This window comes from Erinaceus europaeus, chromosome 3 (assembly GCF_950295315.1).
Source record: "Erinaceus europaeus chromosome 3, mEriEur2.1, whole genome shotgun sequence".
Lineage (NCBI taxonomy): Eukaryota > Metazoa > Chordata > Mammalia > Eulipotyphla > Erinaceidae > Erinaceus > Erinaceus europaeus.
The window spans coordinates 182,374,082-182,395,040 of NC_080164.1; the positions used below are offsets into that span (position 1 = coordinate 182,374,082).

General features: G+C 44.1%; 1 long non-coding RNA gene across 1 annotated transcript in view; it reads right to left on the minus strand.

Moving 5' to 3' along the window:
* LOC132537733 (uncharacterized) overlaps positions 1-18,944 on the minus strand; it is a 43,989-nt gene extending 25,045 nt beyond the window's left edge. Inside the window, exon 1 of the long non-coding RNA XR_009549189.1 lies at positions 18,873-18,944. This is a non-coding gene — a long non-coding RNA (uncharacterized LOC132537733). The remainder of the gene's footprint in view (positions 1-18,872) is intronic.
* Between the last annotated feature and the right edge of the window lie 2,015 nt (positions 18,945-20,959).

Sequence of the window (20,959 nt, forward strand, 5' to 3'; positions counted from 1 at the left end):
TTAAAAACCTATGTAGTCAAAAAGCACACATTTTCAGTGGCAGGAAGGATAAGTTCTCAGCAGCTTCTGTACGGATGGCAGCCCTAGTTCATCACAATACTGTGTCCTCAAAAATTGCAGAGATATTATTCAATCTGAAGTCTCCCCAGTTCATGCAGGTAAAGAGTTAGCTTAGTGAGCTGATGGTTATATTGATTTTCCTGGTCGTGGTAAGCATCATCCCACAATGTGAGTACACATCGAATCACCACACTGAATTCTTGACTTACAAACTGCTATTGTGCCACAATGAAGTTGATAAAGTAGATTTGAAACATAGACAGTCTAAACTTGATGAAGATGGCATCAAGACAACTGTGGTAGCATTTATTCTCGAATCATATCCTTTTTTATTTTTGCTGTTTCATTTTTCTGTTATGAATAGTTTCTTTTTTTTTTTTCCTCCTCCAGGGTTATTGCTGGGCTTGGTGCCTGCACCATGAATCCACCGCTCCTGGAGGCCATTTTTTTCCCCCTTTTGTTGCCCTTGTTGTAGCTTCGTTGTGGTTATCATTATTGCCCTTGTTGACACAATTCGTTGTTGGATAGGACAGAGAGAAATGGAGAGAGGAGGGGAAGACAGAGAGGGGGAGAGAAAGACAGACACCTGCAGACTTGCTTCACCGCCTGTGAAGCGACTCCCCTGCAGGTGGGGAGCCGGGGCTCGAACCGGGATCCTTACGCCGGTCCCTGTGCTTTGCGCCACATGCGCTTAACCCACTGCGCCACCGCCCGACCCCCTATGAATAGTTTCTTTTTTTTTTTTTCCTCCAGGGTTATTGCTGGGGTCGGTGCCTGCACCATGAATCCACCGCTCCTGGAGGCCATTTTTCCCCCTTTTTGTTGCCCTTATGAATAGTTTCTTATAGGAGTCCAATGGTAGCACAGCGGGTTCAGGGCACTGTGGTGCAAAGTGCAAGGTCCAGTGTAAGGATCCCGGTTCAAGCCCCCGTTTCCCCACCTGCAGGGGAGTCGCTTCACAAGCAGTGAAGCAGGTCTGCAGGTGTCTATCTTTCTGTCCCCCTCTCTTTCTTCCCCTCCTCTCGATTTCTCTCTGTCCTATCTAACAAAAAAGACATCAATAACACAAATAGTAATAACTACAACAATAAAACAAGGGCAACGAAAGGGAATAAATAAATATTAAAATTAAAAGCAATCGTTTGTTACAAGATTATAAACTAGGCCAAATGGTGGCACAACCAGTTAAGCGCACATGGTACAGGACTGGAAGATGATAGGGCCTAGTTCCACACTACATCCACCACCAAAGCTCTATGTCCCTGCCCTCACACCTCCCAGAGAGAACCACCGGGGGCCTTGGCGCCTGGAACTTTGGCTCCATTGACCCCTCTTAGCTTTTGATGAGTGACAGCTCTTTGCGCATACATAGTACCATGCTGCAGGACCCAGGTTCTAGTCCGCACTGCACTTTCCACCTTCAGCAAGGAGGTTACTCAGGAATGGAGCAGGTCTGCAAGCATCTTTCTCTCTCCCTCTCTATCTCCCACTCCTCTCTCGATTTATGTCTATTCTAGAAAATAAAATACAAAAAAAAAAAGAGAAAGAAAATGAAGAAAGGGTTGCATTTCATATTTGAATTTTTATTTATCACATATTATTATTATGTGTTTATTTTTTATCAGAGCCCTACTCAGATCTGTCTTGTGATGGTGGTGGGGATTGAACCTGAGAACTCAAAAGCTTTATCCATGAAAGACATTTGACAAACCAAGATGCTATCTCTCTAGCTCTTTCTTTCTTTATTCTTCTCCTTTCTTTCTTTTTTTCTTTCTTTGTCACCAGCTTTATGGCTTGGATCCTGTGTCTGCATAATTCTACCCCCCGCTCCCAGTGGACTTTTGTTCTGTTTAATTATTTCGTATATATCTTGAAAGACAGAAATGAACAGGCAGAGAAACAGAGAGACACCACAGCATTGCTCACAGTTCATGAATTTTCCCCACACAGAGGCTCACTCCCATGTGGTGATCAGGAACTTGATCCCAGGTCCGTGATTATTGTCAGATGTACACCCTACTGTTGTTTTTGATGGGTTATGTTGTTTTCAATGGGCTGGCTTCACGGGCGGGTAACAGACAACCAGGGATTCATGGTTGAGCTGTAGGCAGTATCTCTTTATTCATGCAGGACACAGCACAATCTAAGCCGAGCTAAGCTAAACTAAAGTACAGTACTCTAAAACTCACAATGCTGTCTTTATATATACTTCCCAAGTAGGGTGGAAACAGGCTGTGACATAGAGAGGGTGGAGAGAAAAGTGACTGGTGAAAATCAGAGTGTGACAAAGAGGGGGCAGATTAGGCGAGAATCCTATCACTGAACCACAAATGCCCTGGAGGGAGGGTGGAACTTGTTAACAGTGGTTATGTAAATAGAATGAAGTGGTTATGTAAATAGAATAGTGTTAAGCAGGGAGGATTTAAACCAAATAAAACAGAAGGGGTCTCATGCATACCAACACCCTACCATGTGAGTAGCTCCAACATAAGAAAGAGAAGGAGGGGAAGGAGAAAGAATCAGTGTTTAGGGATCTGAAGTAACCTTGAGATTTCAGCCCTCTGAACATCTATAGAAATAATTTAGAATCAGGGGCCAAGTGGTGGTACATCCAGTTAAGCTCACATAGCACTAAATTAAAGGCCCCTTGCCAAGGATCCAGGTTCCTTCCCTGCAGAGGGAAGCTCCACAAATGGTGAAGCAGATATGCAGAACTCCCCCCTCACTTTCCCATCCCCTCTCAATTTCTCTCTGTCCAATCCAATAAAATGAGGGAAAAATGACCATCAGAAGTGGGTTCAAGGTACTGGCACCAAGCCTTAGAGATGACCCTGGAGACAAAAAGGAGAAGGAGGAGGAAGAAGAGGGGAGCAAGAGGAGAAGGAGGAGGAAGAAGCAGAGGAAAGGAAGGAAGGAAGGAAGGAAGGAAGGAAGGAAGGAAGAGAGAGAGAGAGAGAGAAAGAGAGAGAGAGAGAAAGAAAGAAAGAAAGAAAGAAAGAAAGAAAGAAAGAAAGAAAGAAAGAAAAGCTAGAGCCCAGCTAGCCCTCTCTGGACCTCCAAGACCAGAAGACTCAGTGACTGCATCCTGATGACAGGGTGAAGCCCCTGGTATGCTGGAGGGAGATTTTCATCACAGATGCTCCACTGTGGGAAAGCTACACCTGCCTGCCTGCCAGGATGTTCCAAGCACTGCTGTTAGAACAGCGGCAATCTGTCTCATCTGAGCCTTCTGAGAATGTCCTTCCTGGGTCACCATGGAGGCCACTGCGCCTAAGTCCTCACCCCAGGAGGGATTTTGGTTCCTTAAGATCTTCTCAACTCCATCTGCTTTTAATACCAAGGGAAGTTTTCATTCTAAACACTAACTCCCAAACCAAAGACAACAGCTCTGAGAGTGAAGGTCAGTGGCGATATGAAAGCTGAACCAGGGTGCAGCCCACACTTGCTCTGAGTAATCACAGAGATTCTCCTAAACACCAGCCGGAAGTCCAAGACCCCACACAACCACCCCACTGTGACATACAGTGACATTCCAAGAAGGAAAAATCAGAGAGAGGGAAGGAGAATCAAAGGACATATCAGCTCAGCTCCACCAACGTCTACAGACTCCAAGTGCTGTCTGGGATGAGAGAGAGAGAGAGAAAGAGAGAGAGAGAGAGGAAGCCAAGGAGGGGATATGGGGCCAAAGACCCCAGTGAGTGACAGTGTTAGTGGCTACCTAGAGAGACTCCTGAAAGACATTGGAAGGACATTAGCAAGCATATGAAGGTGGAGGACACAGCATAATGGTTATGCAAACACACTTTCATGCCTAAGGCTCTGAGGTCCCAGGTTCAATCCCTCAACCACCATAAGCAGAGTTGGCCAGTGCTCTGGTAAAATATATATATATATATGTATATATATATATATATATATATATATATATATATATATGCTAATTAATTTAATATAAAAAACAAGCATATGAGACCAGGAATTCAGAGCTGGCTGTACTGGTTAAGCAATCCCTCTCCCTGTGCCTTCCTCAAGTAGTCTAGAAGTAAGACCAGGCCAGAAATCAAGATGTCTCCCATCTGGTTTAAGGCCATAAAATGGAGACTTTGGCTAAAGTTAACCCCTCGGGGTTCTCCTCAGCATCCCATGAGACCCACTATAAATGCAGAAAGACAGAGAAACTCAGGGCACTGCTCTCTCTCACTCCCTCTAAAGAATCCATGCATGTATCTTGCACTCTCTTTTCTTCCTTCCTTCCTTCCTTCCTTTCTTTTTAAAAATATATCTATTTATTTATTATTGGCTAAAAACAGAGATAAATTGAAAAGGAAGAGGGAGGAAGAGAGATAGAGAGACACCTGCAGCCCTGTGTCACCACTCGAGAGGCTTCCCCCCTGCAGGTGGGGACTTGAACCCCTGTCCTTGTGCATTGTAGTGTGTGCAATTAACCAGGTATACCACCAGCTGGCCCCTCTTCATTTATTTACTAGATAGAGTCAGAAGTCAAGAAGGAAGGGGAGATAGAGAGGGAGAGAAACAGAGAGATACCTGCAGCCCTGCTTCACCACTCGAAACGATTACCCCTTGCAGATGGGGACAGGGGGCTCTAACCTGGGTCCTTGTGCACTACAAGATGCACTTAAACAGGTGTGCCACCCCCCCCCCCCGGCTCCTCTCCCTCTCTCTTTTCTATCCCTTCATTGCTTCAATAAGCGCTCATCTCTCTGAACCAGACATAGTCTCTTGGGATTCTTCCCTGCAGATATTCATCTAGGACCAGACCAGAGGAACTCAAAGAAGATGCCTACACCTCCTGCCTTGCCCACCCCCCTTTTTTCCCATAACAGATACAGATCAATGTCCTCTTGGCTTTGCCACCCTGATTTTAGGATAGGCTGTTAATACTTAGGAGAACATGATTCAACCCCAATCCTTGGCTAGTAGTGAAAATGATGCTATACTGTACTTGGTAAGATGCCTTCACCTCGGGTGCGTTTGTCTTCTTTCTTTTTTTTTTAAACTATTTATTTTCCCTTTTGTTGCCCTTGTTGTCTTTTTATTGTTGTTGTAGTTATTACTGTTGTTGTTATTGATGTCGTCATTGTTAGGACAGAGAGAAATAGAGAGAGGAGGGGATGACAGAGAGCGGGAGAGAAAGATAGACACCTGAAGACCTGCTTCACCGCCTGTGAAGCGACTCCCCTGCAGGTGGGGAGACGGGGGGGGGGGGCTCGAACCGGGATCCTTACTAGGTCCTTGCGCTTGGCACCTTGTGTGTTTAACCCGCTACGCTACTGCCTGACTCCCGGTGTGTTTGTGTTCTTTCATAGTTAGCTAAGAGAGAAATGACTGGGCAGCATCCATGGAAGTGGTAGGGATCTTGCTAAGTGATGTCAACCAAACTCCAGATGATCTCACTGAATTGTGAGCTGTAAAATCACATCCAGGGGACTGACAGGGTAAAACATAAAAATCATCTCTGCAGAGCTGCACTTGCCAAAGGGGGTGAGGAGAGGGGCTAGGAAGGGCAGGAGGTGGTACAGAGAGAAGGTGCTTTGTGGGAGGCCAGGTATTAACACCTATCTGGGAGAGATGTGAAGTTGTAAGATTTATAGCCATAAGGCTGGTCTTACATGAAAGGATTAACCTCAGTAAAAATGTTTAAATTAAAAAAAGAACATTTTTGGATAGGGTGCCTCAATTTGATTTAGCTTTAAGTTGTGATTGTTTTAGATATTTTAGAATTGTATTAGTTCTGTGTAGATTATTAAAGCATCATTACAATTAAAAGTAAAGTATGAATGAAATGCCGAGAGGCTAACAGTTTATAAAACAGAGACAATCTTCTATCTTTCTGCCATGGAGATGACAGGAAATTTTCAGATTGTAGCCCCTGGATATGCTTATAATCAGATTGTGATGCATTTATAAGTAGGCCTCAATACAGGGTGGAAAGACTAAAAGTATCATAAAGGGTTAAGAAGGTGTAGAAAGTCTGAGATGATGCAGGCCGGCCTTCCCTGGTTGAGCAATCGATAACAAGTAGAGACTAGGAAGGTCATACTGAACTTTGACTGAGAAGGCAGCTTCTGTAACCCTGCTAGCTTCTGCCCTCCTAAAAGGTATCCCCACCCCCGGGGGTGTGTCTTACACTCAGGCTAAACTTTCCCAGACACAGCCATGCAGAAAAGATAACAGGGGACCAGACCCTTAGCAGTCCTACCCTTTAATCTTGCATTCTCTGTTTCTGTAAGGATGTTTTTTGCTCTCAAGCCTGCACCCCCTATATAAGCCTCTACTGTCCCTTTGTTTGGGGCCAGAGTTACCAGAAAGATCTGAGCTCCTGGCTCATGTAAATAAAAGGCTCCTTTCTTCCTCCACCCACCTCAGCTTCAGTCATCTTGATTACGAATAGAGTTCCTTAAAGGAGACAGATTTTTCCCATTATATTTCAATGTTATGGAGTCTTTATTTCTATCTCTGTTCCTGTCACTGTCTTTCTTTCTTTTATTGATTTAATTATTCTTTTTAAATATTTATTTATTCCCTTTTGTTGCCCTTGTTGCTTTATTGTTGTTGTTGTTGTTGTTATCGTCATTTTTGGATAGGACAGAGAGAAATGGAGACAGGAGGGGAAGACAGAGAGGGAGGAGAGAAAGACAGACACCTGCAGACCTGCTTCACAGCCTGTGAAGCGACTCCCCTGCAGGTGGAGAGCCGGGGCCTTGAACCGGGATCCTTACACTGGTCCTTGCACTTTGCGCCACCTGCACTTAACCTGCTACGCTATCGCCCGACTCCCTGATTTCCTTATTCTTTTATTGCCACCAGAGTCACCACTGGGGCTCGGTACCTGTGTGACAAACCCAATGCTGCCATCAGCAGCCATTTATATTCTCTGTATCTGAAAGCACAGAGATAAATTGAACAGGGAGAGACAGAGAAGGAGAGAGACACCGGTAGTACTTAACTTCCTAGTTGTGAAATGTCCCCCACAGGTTGGGAGCCAGGCCTCAAGCCCCATTCTTTCTGCATGGTAACATGTGCGATTAACCAGCACACCACTGCCCAGCACCCTCTGTCACTGTCTCTCTATCTGGACTAGTGAAGCCCCAGTGACACCACCAGCAAAAAGCAGTCAGCATTGGGGTCAGGTGGCTCACCCAGTTGAGTACACACGCTCACCTTCCCCAAGTACAAGGACTCAGATACCTGGCAGCGTCATACAAAAGCAAAGCTTCCCAGGCAGTGAGGCAATGCTGTGATGTTTCCTCTCCTCTCTCATTCTTTTTTTCTATCCTTGATTGAAAGCAAATGGGGAAAAAATTAAAAAAAAAAAATCCACTGGGAGTGGTAGAATAATGCAGAAAGCTCTGACAGCTAGTGGATAATTTTTAAGGTACATATCTAGAGTTCTAAGGAACTGTACTAAGGAACTTTGAGGTTCAAAGGAACTCTAGTGCACCATCAAAGAAGATGATACTGGATCGTTTAGAACCCAATGGATGGAAATAGAAGTGATTATGCTAAGTGAAATATGGCAAGAGGTGAAGGACCAGGATGGTTTCTCTCATATACAGAACATAGATGACTTTAAAAAATTAAGTATTCTGGACAGCTGGGCTGTAAAATGCTAAGCAAATAGGTTTTCTTGGACTGTGCAAACACTGTGGTGTTTATGGAGTGATGGGGACATCCACCTTTGGTGGAACATGTGATGATGCCCTGTGAAATGACATGTAAGTGGCAATCCCACTGCTAAGTATTCTAGTTTGGTAAAGCACTGTTAACATCAGACAACTATTGGATGCTTTCACTCATGTGGAATCCAGAGATTTGATACACATGGACTTGGAAAAAAAAACCCAAACAGATGCAAGTAAACTGTAAGACTTGTGAAAACTATGTTGGTTATCTTTGGGAGGCAGGAAGGTGGGGGACACAGAATTTGGTGGTGGTGACAGTGTGTGTGTGTGTGTGTGTGTGTGTGTGTGTGTGTGTGTGTGTGTATTGGTGTTCTGAAACTATACCTTATAATCTTATAACTTAATCTTATAATCTTATAATCTTATAACTTGCTAATAATCACAAATAATTTTTTAAAAACTGTTGGTTCACTAATAGAAACATACAATAAAGAAATTAAGTCACTCTAGAGCTGAGCACCATTTTAGCCTCTTAAAAGGATATTTTATTCTAAGTTTCAGTTTAGCACAAGATCTCTTGCTTCTTAGAAAACCTAACTGTGGGGCCAGTGGTGGCACACAAGGTTGAGCACACATTGCAGTGTAAGAGGACCCAGGTTCGAGCCCCCAGTCCCCACCAGCAGGGGTAAGCTTCATGAGTGCTGAAGCAGGGCTGCAGGTGTCTCTTTGTCACTCTTCCTTCTCTACCACCCCCTTCCCTTTTAATTTCTGGTTGTCTCTAGCCAATAAATAAACAAAGATAATTCAAAAAAATATTTTAAAAGAGAACCTAATTGTGTGGCCCGGGAGGTGGCACAGTGGACAGAACATTGTACACTCAAGAATGAGGTCCTGTGTTCAATCCTGGGTAACGCATATACTAGAGTGATGTCTGCTTCTTTCTCTCTCCTCCTATCTTTCTCATCAATCAATCAAAAAAAATCTTTACAATTAAAAAGCATACTTGTTTTCAAGTATCCATGCCCCTTTGCTGACCCTGAGAAGTGACTCAGACTTCACTTTATCCAAATTACACCGCAGCATAGGTGAACAAGTCCAAGAGTCCTAAGTCACACTTCTAGCATCCCACCTCACAAGTACTACCTTCTCTGTGAAGAAGTAACCCAGTTTTATCAACCCATCAAAAGAGAAAAGTTTTTTTTAAGGCAAAGTCTAATACTGTGCTCCAATAAAAGTGATTCGTGGAAAGTTTTGATGTGCCTCTTGAAGGTATTTTTAGAGGATTTTTTAAAGCCGTTTTTGATGTGCCTAGGGTTGACGAAAGGCAGTGGCATATTTAACACACACAGCAAATCAAACAGGGTGTGGGAGTCATATAAGACAGAGTTCATCGTCAGTCCTTGAATCAGATCAAAGATGGGGAGTCAGGGCAGAGAATGAATTCTTCTAGAGCCTCAAAGCTTAGTATCTGGCCTGAACATGGTGGCATGTATGGCCTGAGGACCTGGGTGGCATTTCCTTTTGTCTAAAACCTGGGGACATCAGCGGGACACTCTGATCTAGTCACCCTTTACATTAATAACCATTAGGAGCCCTTCAAATGTCAGCAGGCTCCCCTATCCCAAACAGAATAAATCCAAACAAAATGAAAAAAAAAAAAAACTTTCCATTTTGCACCTGGCATTTTGACTCCCAACAATTATTTCCCTGGGCTGGGCCCCTCCTCCCGGTTGGTGAAGTTAAATACACAAGTGCTTTGGCAAGGCTGACTGTTGATTCAGCTGAAGTGGTGGTACTTCAATTAGCTTAGCAGTTTGCAGAGAAGATTCATTCAAAACACTGAACAGCAAACATTGGCAAAATGGAAAGTTGTTGCCTAGCCTGGTTCGGGAGCTATTTTAAACTCTGAAGAGTTTAAAGAAGAGGGGGGAAAAATGGTCCAAGGCAGCTTCATAGTTCAACCGAGTCAGCAGTAGCCTGAGATCAAATGAATGCAGAAACAAATGATGACAATTGTCACTTGGGATGTGCATTTTATGCCCCTGGGAACCAAAACCTCAGAATTCCAAGTCCCAGCATTGCCTCATCTTCTGTTGAATATTTAGCTTCTTTATTTCTGTCTCCCTAGGTCAGTGTTTTCAGATAGATGACGACAGAGACTGGGGGTGTGGGGTCGCTGGTGTTGGCACACCTGCTTAAGCGTATAAAGCCCTAAGTTCAAAGGTCTGGATTTGAGGCCCCAGCTCCCCACAAGCAGGGCACAAGCTTCACAAGCAGTGAAGCAGGGCTACAGGTGTCTCTCTTTCTCTTTCCCTCTCTATCTCCCCCTCCTCTCTCAATTTCTCTCTGTCCCACCCAATAAAATAGGGGAAAATGCCACCAGGAGCTCTGTATTCATAGTGCCAGCACCCAGCCCCAGTGAAAATCCTGGAGGGAAGGAGAGAGAGAGAGAGAGACAGAAAGACAGAGATTCTTTCCCTCCTTATTCCCCCTCCTTTCTCAATTTTTTTTCTTTTTTTAAATTCTTCTTTAAATATTTTTATCTATTTACTATTTGAGAGAGAGAGAGAGAGAAAATGAGAGGGGAGGGAGAGGTAGAGAGAGGGGAAGACACAAAGAAACACCCATAGCCCTGCTTCATCACCCATGAAGCTTCTCCCCTGCGGGTAGAAACTAGGGGCTTGAACCCAGGTCCTTGCACAATGTAGTGTGTGAACTTAACCAGGTGGGCCACTGTCTGACCCCTTCCTCTCAATTTCTCTCTGTTTCTGTCCAATCAAGAATAAATTAAGCAAAATTTTTAAAAAAATTAAAAAGGGATAGGGACACAGAGAAAGAGCTACCAACACACCACAGATGCCAGCAGTATGGTAGTACTCACTTGTGGTGTGCCAGGGATTCAAGCCTGGGTCTCATGCATGGTATAGTAGGTGCACTCCCAGATGATCTATCTTGCTGCCTCCCTGACTTTTTCTTTACCGGAAAGGGTTATTTCCTAACTCTTCTGACTCTTCCAGCTATGATCAAGAATGAGTGCTGAACTCTACTTGGGATTCACCTGGTCTACTCCAGTCAGCTCCTAAATGAGCTCACAACAGATCTTTTCTTCCCCCATATTCTCTTTTTCTAGCTCGTGCGTCAACTGAAGACAGAAATACCTTACTCCCAAGCTAAGAGCCCACGAGCAATGCTCAAGAAACTAGCAGGGATAGCAAACTCAGCTGCATGGTGTGAACACACTCAACGCAGAGCTTGAGCCCCGGCCGACTCCTTCAACACGGGGGTAGCTCACTGGTCCCCATCCCCCACCCCTCATCCCCATCAAGTGTTAGTTTTTCACCTACGAAAAGAGAGTTGTCACCACTGGGTACTGGCACATTCAGTTGAGTACACACTTCACTATATACAAGGACCTGGGTTTAAACCCCTGTTCCCCACCTGCAGGGAGGAAGCTTCGTGAGCAGGGAAGCACGTGTGCAGGTCTATCTTTCTCTGTGTCTTTCTCTTGCTCTCCTCTCAATTCCTCTCTGTCCAATCAGACAAAAAGTAAAAGCGAAGGATGGGTGTTAGTGCGGATGGTTGAGCACGTAAGTATCCACAAGGATCCAGGTATGAACTCCCAGTTCTCACCTGCAGGGAGAGAGCTTTACAAGCGGTAAAGTGGGCTGCAGGTGTCTTTCTGTCTCTCTTCCTTTCTATCTCCCCTTCCCTCCTAACAATTTCTATCCAATAAATAAAGATGATAGAAAAAAATTAAATAGAAAGTGAAAAAAAGAATTGAGAATTGTCTTCCAGTTATAAAGTTATTACTGTCACTATCACTATCACTATTACTATTCTTTAGCCTCCAATCACTGGGAGTCAGTGTGAGTATTACAAATCCACTGCTTCTGAAGGTCTTTTTCATGCCATAAGACACAGAGAAATTGAGAGAGGAGGGGGAGATAGGGAGAGAGAAAAATAGACACCTGAAAACCTGCTTCACCATTTGTAAAGTGCCTCCTCCCCCGCAGGTGGGGAGCAGGAACTCAAACCTGGGTCCTTGTGCATATCCTTGCACATAGTACTAAGTGTACTTAATCAAGTGTGCCACGGCCTGGCCTCTAAAGCTATATTTTTCCTACATCATTTTATTATGGGGGAAAATAGCTTATAGTATAATTGTTAATACATAGGTACAATTTTCTATCTCCCCATGACAGGTGTCTGCACACCACTGTCATGGATCATTTAATACTCTTGTCATTGTTGTTCACTGGGGTCCCAGTGCCTTCTCCATCGCCCTCTTATCCCTTTTCCCTGTCAGTCCAAATGTCACTGCTCAGAAGGATGAAGAAGGGGCTCAGGGAGATGAGATCCTTAGAACATGGAAGAAAGCACACAGAGTGAGGGGGAGAGAGAGAGCCTCTAAGGCAGAGGGCAATGTGTTGGGTCAGCCTTACATCAATCAGTACATCAGGTGTGGCAGTCAGCATCAGTACTTATACAGGGCATGGCTGCTGGGTGCAGAAGGTGCCGGGTGCAAAACATGGGCTTTGTAGCAAGGTGAGCATTCAGACCTTGAGACATGATGCAGCCTTAATCCTTTGCTTTGGTGCATTATACCACATTTACTCCAAGTTTCACCTTGTCTTTTTTTTTTTTCTTTCTTTCATTTTTTCTTACATCTCACCTGTAAGTGAGGTCATACCATACTTGGCCTTCTCCACTGAGCTTATTTTCAGCAAGGAAGGGGCCAGTGGAGAGTCGGCTGCTGCATTATTACTGGTTTTCTGTTCTATTCCAGTCATTGCATGGTAGGCCTGGATATCAAAAGGAATCAGTGACAAAAAGAAAAATCACAGGGCATGTACTGAGTCCCTAGTGTGCTAAGTGTAAGAAGTCAAGGTGGTTTCATTTTCAAAGTATTCTAAATGTATACTCAGAACAGGAAGTGTGTTATCTTCATGGGCCTCATACTCTGTCCCCCTCTGCCTGGGCCCCTACTGACAGTCACTGTGGAGACAATTCAGCTGCTTTTCTGAGAACTTCAGCTACTAAGTAAGTAACTCTGTGAAGAAGGCCAGGGCCTCTGACCTAGAAAAGAGTCTTCCTGAGAGTTGGGCCATGGCACAGTGGGTTAAGTGCACATGGCACGAAGCACAAGGACCAGCATAAGGATCCTGGTTTAAGCCCACCCGGCTCCCCACCTGCAGTGGAGTCACTTCACAAGGGGTGAAGCAGGTCTGCAGGTGTCTGTCTTTCTCTCTGTCTTCCCCTCCTCTCTCCATTTCTCTTTGTCCTATCCAACAGCAATGACATCAATAACAACAACAATAATAACTATAACAACAATAAAAAACATCAAGGGCAACAAAAAGGAAAATAAATAAATATAGTAAAAATAATTTTAAAAGAAAGAGTCTTCCTATCACCACTACCTCACCCTCTTTCTCTTAGTCAATCTGTGTGTCCAATCCATGGAGAACAAGGTAGTTTCAAACCTGGGTGAGGGAATGATTACTTGGCTGTCTCTAACCAGTGCTCCAACATGGTGGACCTAGACTGGACCTGCAGCTGATTCTGCAGAATCGAATAAGCTTTCTTACTTCCTGCCTTTCTCACATCTCTGGAGTCTGTTCATGGGGTTAATAGATCAATTTTTTAAATTTTTATTTATTTATTTATTCCATTTTGTTGCCCTTGTTTTACTGTTGTAGTTACTATTGCTGTTGTTACTGATGTCATTGTTGTTGGAAAGGACATAGAGAAATGGAGAGAGGAGGGTAAGACAGACAGAGAGGGGAAGAGAAAGACAGACACCTGCAGACCTGCTTCACCACATGTGAAACGACTCCCCTGCAGGTGGGGAGCCAGAGGCTCGAACTGGGATCCTTATGCCGGTCTTTCAGCTTGATTGACTATGTTTTCTGTTTCCAGGTTCATGTTTCAACTCTTCTTTTTTTTAAAAAAAAATTCTATTTATTTATTTTCCCTTTCGTTGTACTTGTTGTTTTTTATTGTTGTTGTAGTTGTTGTTGTTATGGTGTTGTTGTTGGATAGGACAGAGAGAAATGGAGAGAGGAGGGGAAGACAGAGAGGGGGAGAGAAAGATAGACACCTGCAGACCTGCTTCACCATCTGTGAAGCGACTCCCCTGCAGGCGGGGAGCCAGGGGCTTGAACTGGAATCCTTATTGTTAGCGAGCGGAAATCAAACCACCATCCACTGCAAGGAAGCAAAAGATTTTATTAACAAATTCAAATCCGGGCCGAGTGGCAACTGGCAGCAGTCCACCAGCTCGACCCTGAACAAGGCTCAAAACACACAATTTATAGGATTCTAGAATACATTTTGGGTGGGGAATATGCAAAACTAGAATTCTATCACACACTCAATAGCATTTTACAGAAAACGCAGAATCCAATCATTTCAGACATTGCAATACCCTAAGCAGCCTATAAGAATTGTCTAATTTCAAGCCTTTATGCAAAATAGGGTCACCACACTTTCTCATTGTCAGCTAAGACCACTGGGCTATCAGCTCCCTCGACCTTGAGCAAGTGGTTGAGTTTCAAGGACTTGGTTAGGCGAGCTATTCTCTTTAAGACAAACAACAGGTGGCTTACATCTTGGGGTGTGGGTTTTGTCTAGCCCCCCTTTTTTACAAGAATTTTCCACTGCAGGCAGAGAAGCAACTATACTTACGACTCATGCTTAAAATTTTACTTAAAGCAATTCTAGAGTTACTGCTTCTAACATTCCCCATTAGTCTTGGCCAAGAATCAAATCTTTGATTCATCCTCCTCTTGTTCTTTTTTGATGATTTCTTCCGGTGTAGCCACTACCAACTGGGCCTGGGTCCCCACTAGTCTTTGGGATGTTTCTTGAGCTTTCTGATCTGTCAGCCGGTTGTCCCATGAGACCTCCAAGCCGTCTTTCTGGTGTCCTTCAATATAGGCTGGAGATCTGTAAGAATTTGGTAACATTTGTGGGATGGATCAGAGACAAAAGCATCACAGATCATAACAGCAGCAGTATGCTGAAAGCAATTTCAAAGGGAGTCAGTTTTTTTACAAATGGGAAGCAGTACACTCTCAGAAGGGCCTGAGCCAGGGGCGATACCCATCCCCTGCCAGTTTCAAGGGTTAATTTAGTTAAAGTCTCCTTTAGGGCCTAATTTATCTCTCTCTCTGCCCAGAGCTATGGGGTCTATTAGCAAAAAGAAATTTCCAATTTGTTCCCATTACTTGGGCCACTAACTGAGGCACAAAAACAGTGAATGTCTGCTTACCAGAACCAATGGTGAGAGGGAACTCTCTACCTGGGCACTGTTTTATCTAAAATTTTCTTGCTCAACATCTATGGCCCCTCAGGCTTTATTGGGTAAACCTCTATCTAACCTGAAAATGTGTCTATAAATATCAGCAAGTACTTATACCCAAAAAGTCTCTGGTTTTACTTCTGTAAAATCTATTTAGTCTCCAGTCCTAATCTCTCGCCCATCTTATCTTTCTCCTTACTGTATCCAGGGTCCTTTGGAAGCAGGGATTCTAGTAGAATCAATGCCAAGGCTGGCCCTGCTTGCTGTGTAGTTGCACAAGTGGCTTCATCTGCCCTCTAGTTTCTTTTCTGATGTCCGGAACAATGGATCATGGCTGCTTCTTGCAGGGTCCATGTGGCCTCCAGTAGATTCCTTGTGCTGGATCATCTTCCCAGTGGGGGTCAGGAATCTTTTCTCCTCACATGCTCCATGTACACGCCATGTAGCAAAGGCATGTTTCTTTGCAGCTTTTTTTTTGGGGGGGGGGCTCCTCAGGATCCGTCTCCAACATCAGGGTGGCAGAGTTCAGGCTGGTGGCAGCACTGAATTTCACTCATGGCTGGTCTAGGAACAGAGCTTGGTAGCAGGTTAGGTGGGCATTGGACTTGCCCCAGTGATAGCTTGACTGCTTTCCTTACCAGCTGTGCCACAGGTGCTATTGTCCTCAGGCATTTTTGTTCATCCAGCAGCCACTGGGCTCAATATTTGACAAATAGGCAACGGGTCTGTGCCATGTCACAAGTTTTTGTGTCAGCACTCCCCGGCTTATGCCTTTAAGTCCATCCACCAGCAGTCTAAATGGCTTGTTGATAAAACAGCCTTTCTTCCAGTGTCCTTTCTCTTTGCAGTAACATCACTGATCTTTCTCTATCTTTAGCCCCATTCTGACTTTTCTTTTCCCTCTGGGCACTGCCCCAACTTTTTCTTTCTTTCTTTTTAAAGTCTAATGTCAAAACATTTACCAACTTCCTAAAAACCCTCCAAGAAATCTCTCAGAGTTTACCAGCCTTCAGCCAATGAAAGTTTACTTACTCTTATCCACACATAAGTTCACTTACTGTAACATTCTTCTAATACCTGGGGCGGATTTGAGCAACAAAAGGCCAAATTTAGTGCCATTCTATTTACCTTAGAGAGATTTGTGGGCCATTTTACTGCCCCTTGGAGACCCCCTAAGAGAATCTGGCAGTATGATTGAAGGGGTATCACTGCTGTACTCGTACATTTGTAACCAGTAAGACATACACAAAACCAAATTAGGTGTTTACAAAAATTGACAATCTAATGACCAGAATTGGCCTATACATCTCTGTGCCTATCTTAAGAGTCACCCTGAGGGTGGGGTGTCACCCCTGCACTAGAGCTGTAGCCTGGCCCGGCTCCAGGCCCCGTCTGAGACCAGCCCACAGGATTCCCGTGCAGGTGGGGTGGCACCCTCAGGGTCCTGTCTAAGCTGGTCTGAGGTCATGCCCCTGCCACTCAGGCTTAAAGAGACAAAGACAAGGCAAAATTCAGCTGGTAACTTCAGACCGGAACCAAATCTGGTCCCGTCGCTCTGAGATAATTTTCTAATGTTGACCAAAAAGACACAGGGACACAAAAAACACAGAAGCACAGATGGGCTAATAAACAGACAAGCGCGCTTAAACAGACAAATTCTCCTGCCTGGCTCACCAAAGGGGAGGGAGAGAGAGATAGACACAGGGAAGAGGAGCCAACCTGAGAATTCTGACCAGGCCCTGACCGAACCTGTCTTCGCCCCAACCCGGGAAATCTGACCAGGCCCTAACTGGACCCGTTGGCGAACTCTGACCAGATCCTAGCCAGACCTGTCTTCGCCCACACCGAGAGGCCATCGCCTTCAGTGCTGAGGCTGGGATTCCCGTGGCATCCCACAATCCACAGACCTCTACCAAAAAAAAAAAAAAAAAAAAAAACCGTGGAGACAAGATATCAAAAAAGGTGGTATACCGTGCACTAAAATCAGGCCTGACTTACCGGCGCCAGGCAGAGCCTCCAAGGCCTTCAAGTGTCCTGACCCAGGATGGGGAATCTCGCTGGGGCCTCCAAATGTTAGCGAGCGGAAATCAAACCACCATCCAAGGAAGCAAAAGATTTTATTAACAAATTCGAATCCAGGCCAAGTGGAAACTGGCAGCAGTCCACCAGCTCGACCCTGAACAAGGCTCAAAACACACAATTTATAGGATTCTAGAATACATTTTGGGTGGGGAATATGCAAAACTAGAATTCTATCACACACTCAATAGCATTTTACAGAAAACGCAGAATCCAATCATTTCAGACATTGCAATACCCTAAGCAGCCTATAAGAATTGTCTAATTTCAAGCCTTTATGCAAAATAGGGTCACCACACTTTCTCGTTGTCAGCTAAGACCACCGGGCTATCAGCTCCCTTGACCTTGAGCAAGTGGTTGAGTTTCAAGGACTTGGTTAGGCCAGTTATTCTCTTTAAGACAAACAATAGGTGGCTTACATCTTGGGGTGTGGGTTTTGTCTAGCCCCCCTTTTTTACAGGAATTTTCCACTGCAGGCAGAGAAGCAACTATACTTACAACTCATGCTTAAAATTTTACTTAAAGCAATTCTAGAGTTACTGCTTCTAATACTTATGCTGGTCCTCACGCCTTGCGTCACCTGCACTTAACCCACCATGCTACCACTCGACTTCAAACAGATCAGTTTTTGTTCTAACAGAGATAAATGCATGCACCAAAGCCAGTGAGTGAGCCTGGATTTACCCTTCAGTCCCCACCATAGTTGAGTTGGTCTTGTCTGAACCTGGGAGTTATCTTTAAATGTTGAGTGCTGGCTGTGTTTAACCTTCTCTGCCTGCTGCCCGTAGACCCTCCAATCTGTTCCTGTCAGATGCCCTACCAGCTTATGTCATACATCTATTCCCTAACAGAGCTAGAAGCTAAATCCTCAATTAAGATGGTATAGGACCCTCTAATGATATGCCATGAGGAATTCAGAAGACAGGTTAACCCTCTAGCGGCTGTGAGCAGCAGACATTAGTGGGAAATCTCTTACTTGTCCCTAGTTTCTGTGGCGCTCTCTCTCTCTAGGTGTTCATGGACTACAGTTTCTGCTCTCCATCATCTACTGTCTCTGCATGGCCTCCCCCTTCTTTCTCCACATCTTCCCTTTTCTATCTTCAAGGACAGTGTCACTGAGTTGAGTCATCACTGGAACAATCCAGGGTGAGCTATTCCCTGATCCCTCACCGTACCTGGAAAAAAAATACAAATAAGACAACAAGGTGGCACAATTTTGGAGGATTAGAACATTTTCCTACTGGGTGACTGTGTCATGTCTTCTACTGCAAATACGTACATTTCAGGGAACCAGGTGGTGGCACACGTGGTCGAGCATGCACATTACAGTGTGCAAGGACCCAGGCTCAAGCCTACACTCCTCTCCTGCAGGGGGAAAGCATTTCAAGTGGTGAAACAGGGCTGCGGGTGTCTCTCTGTCTCTCTCCCTCTCTCTTATCTCTCCATTTCAGGCTGTCTCTATCCAATAAATAAATGTTTTTTAACTTTAAAAAAACAGCAACTATGTACATTTCATATTTGTTTTATTACTCACTCCTCCATTCAGCATATTCTATTTTCTTTTTCTTTTTATTTATTTATTTTTTTAAATTTATTTTATTTATGTATTCCCTTTTGTTGCCCTTGTTGTTTTACTGTTATTATTGTTGTTGTCATTTTTGGATAGGACAGAGAGAAATGGAGAGAGGAGGAGAAGACAGAGAGGAGGAGAGAAAGATAGACACATGCAGAACTGCTTCACCGCCTGTGAAGCGACTCCCCTGCAGGTGAGGAGCCGGGGTTGGAACCGGGATCCTTATGCCGGTCCTTGTGCTTTGTGCCACCTGCGCTTAACCCGCTGCGCTACAGCCCGACTCCCCATATTCTATTTTCATCTAGGACCCAGAATCAGTTATTGAACACACCAGGGAGAACCTAATCTCTGATGAAGACTCACCTGACTGATTTCAACTGTATATTAACTGTAAAAGTTCCCTACTCCCTCTCTAGCCTCCTTCTCTTGCTCCTTTTCAGAATCCTTTTCTCTGCCATGAAGAAAGGTCCTCTTAGCCTTGCTCAGCAAAAACAACCACCAGGACTGCAACTGTGGTGGGAAATATTTGTACTTTGGCAGCTGAGGATGTTCACAGCTCCTTGTTATTCTTGTTTGTAAGTAGAGTCTCCATCAAAAATTTGATGGATGGACTTTAAGCAATATTTTCAATCAAGACAGACCCCAGAGCCACCTTAAATGATTAACTCAAGTAGTATATCTTCTTAATACTTAATGAATGCCCCTAGAAATGGATGAGAGAGCTGGAAAGATAATCATCCTTGTGACACAGTTTCTTAGGGTATAGTCAATTGCATCCTAAATTGAGAAATGTATTTGAATTCAGAAGATTTATGTTGCTATTCCCAAGTCCTACATAAATATATAAATATATTTAGTTCATTTATTTTTGATAGATATGGAGGCAAACTGAGATGGAAAGGACAGATAGAGAAGGAGAAAGAAAGACAGACATCTGCAGCACTGTTTAACCACTCATAAAGCTTCTATCCTGGGAGTTTCCAGTAGTACAGCTAAGCCCACGTGGTGTGAAGAGCAAGGACCAGCATAAAGATCCTGGTTTGAGCCCCTGGCTCTCCACCAGAAGGGGCGTCACTTCACAGGCGGTGAAGCAGGTCTGCAGGTGTCTATCTTTCTCTCCCTCTGTCTTCCCCTCCTCCCGCCATTTCTCTCTGTCCTACCCAAAGATGATGACATCATCAACAACAACAATAATAACTATAACAATTAAATAACAAGGGCAACAAAATGGAAAATAAATAATAAAATAAAATAAAAAGCTTCTGTCCTGCAGGTGGGAACTGGGGGCTTGAACCTGCATCCTGTGCAGGATCCTGTCTGTGCAAAACCAGGTGTGCCACAGCCTCCTGCCCTTACTTTTTTTCATCTATAAGTTGTGCAGCTAATACCTGTCCTCTCATTCTCAGAGTTCATTGTGGTTGTTGGGGAATGCATCTCAAGTCATTGGTCCTTGACAGAACCATACTGAGGACAAGAGGAGGAACTTAGCAAGGGGACACACATGCCTGGTTGATGGCTCTAAGCCGGTTTTACACAGACATTTAAATTCTCCCTCCTCCCATCTTTCACAGAAATGTGACAGATAGGGCCAGATAACAGGATGTAGGAGCCAAGACCACCATTTCTGGGAACCAGGCCAGGAGCAGAGCCATCTTTTTGTCTCTGTGGTTGTCTTCTTCCACCTGCCTTGTTTTCCAGTGGTTTGTGTAATGTCAACACACAGTGATATTCAATTAAAATGTGTGTCATGGAGTCTGAGTATCTCTACATTCTACTTACAGGTTAATAGGATGGACTAAAATAGATCACTTAATTAATCTTGGGGGTAGACACAGATGTTTAATGATTCCTCAGTAAAGGAGTGGTGTTTCTTCCAAAAGGAATTCATCCAAAGGAGGCTAGCTTCAGGTAGGGGGGTTATTTCTAAATGAATATTACCATCAGCCAAATCCTGGGCCATCAAATATTTATTCAGCTTAAATTCATGAATGTTGACAGTGGGAAGCCCTTTATCTCTCTCCCACTCCAAATATACACAGTTGACATCTGGTTTCCCACTTACTCATTTATTCAGTATGGAGTAACTGAGTACAATCCACTTAGAAGTATGACCAAAGATGCATTATTTAATATATCAGGCTCATCTGATATCTGATTGTGATTCATCTGACCAGTTTCAGCCTCCTACTTCAAGGTGTTTCTTATTCAATGTTTTCCTAGTCCTAGTCTGAAGACCATACTACCATGGATGGTGAGGTTTCAGTGTGAACATAATCTTCTCCTGATTTACAGCACAGGGAA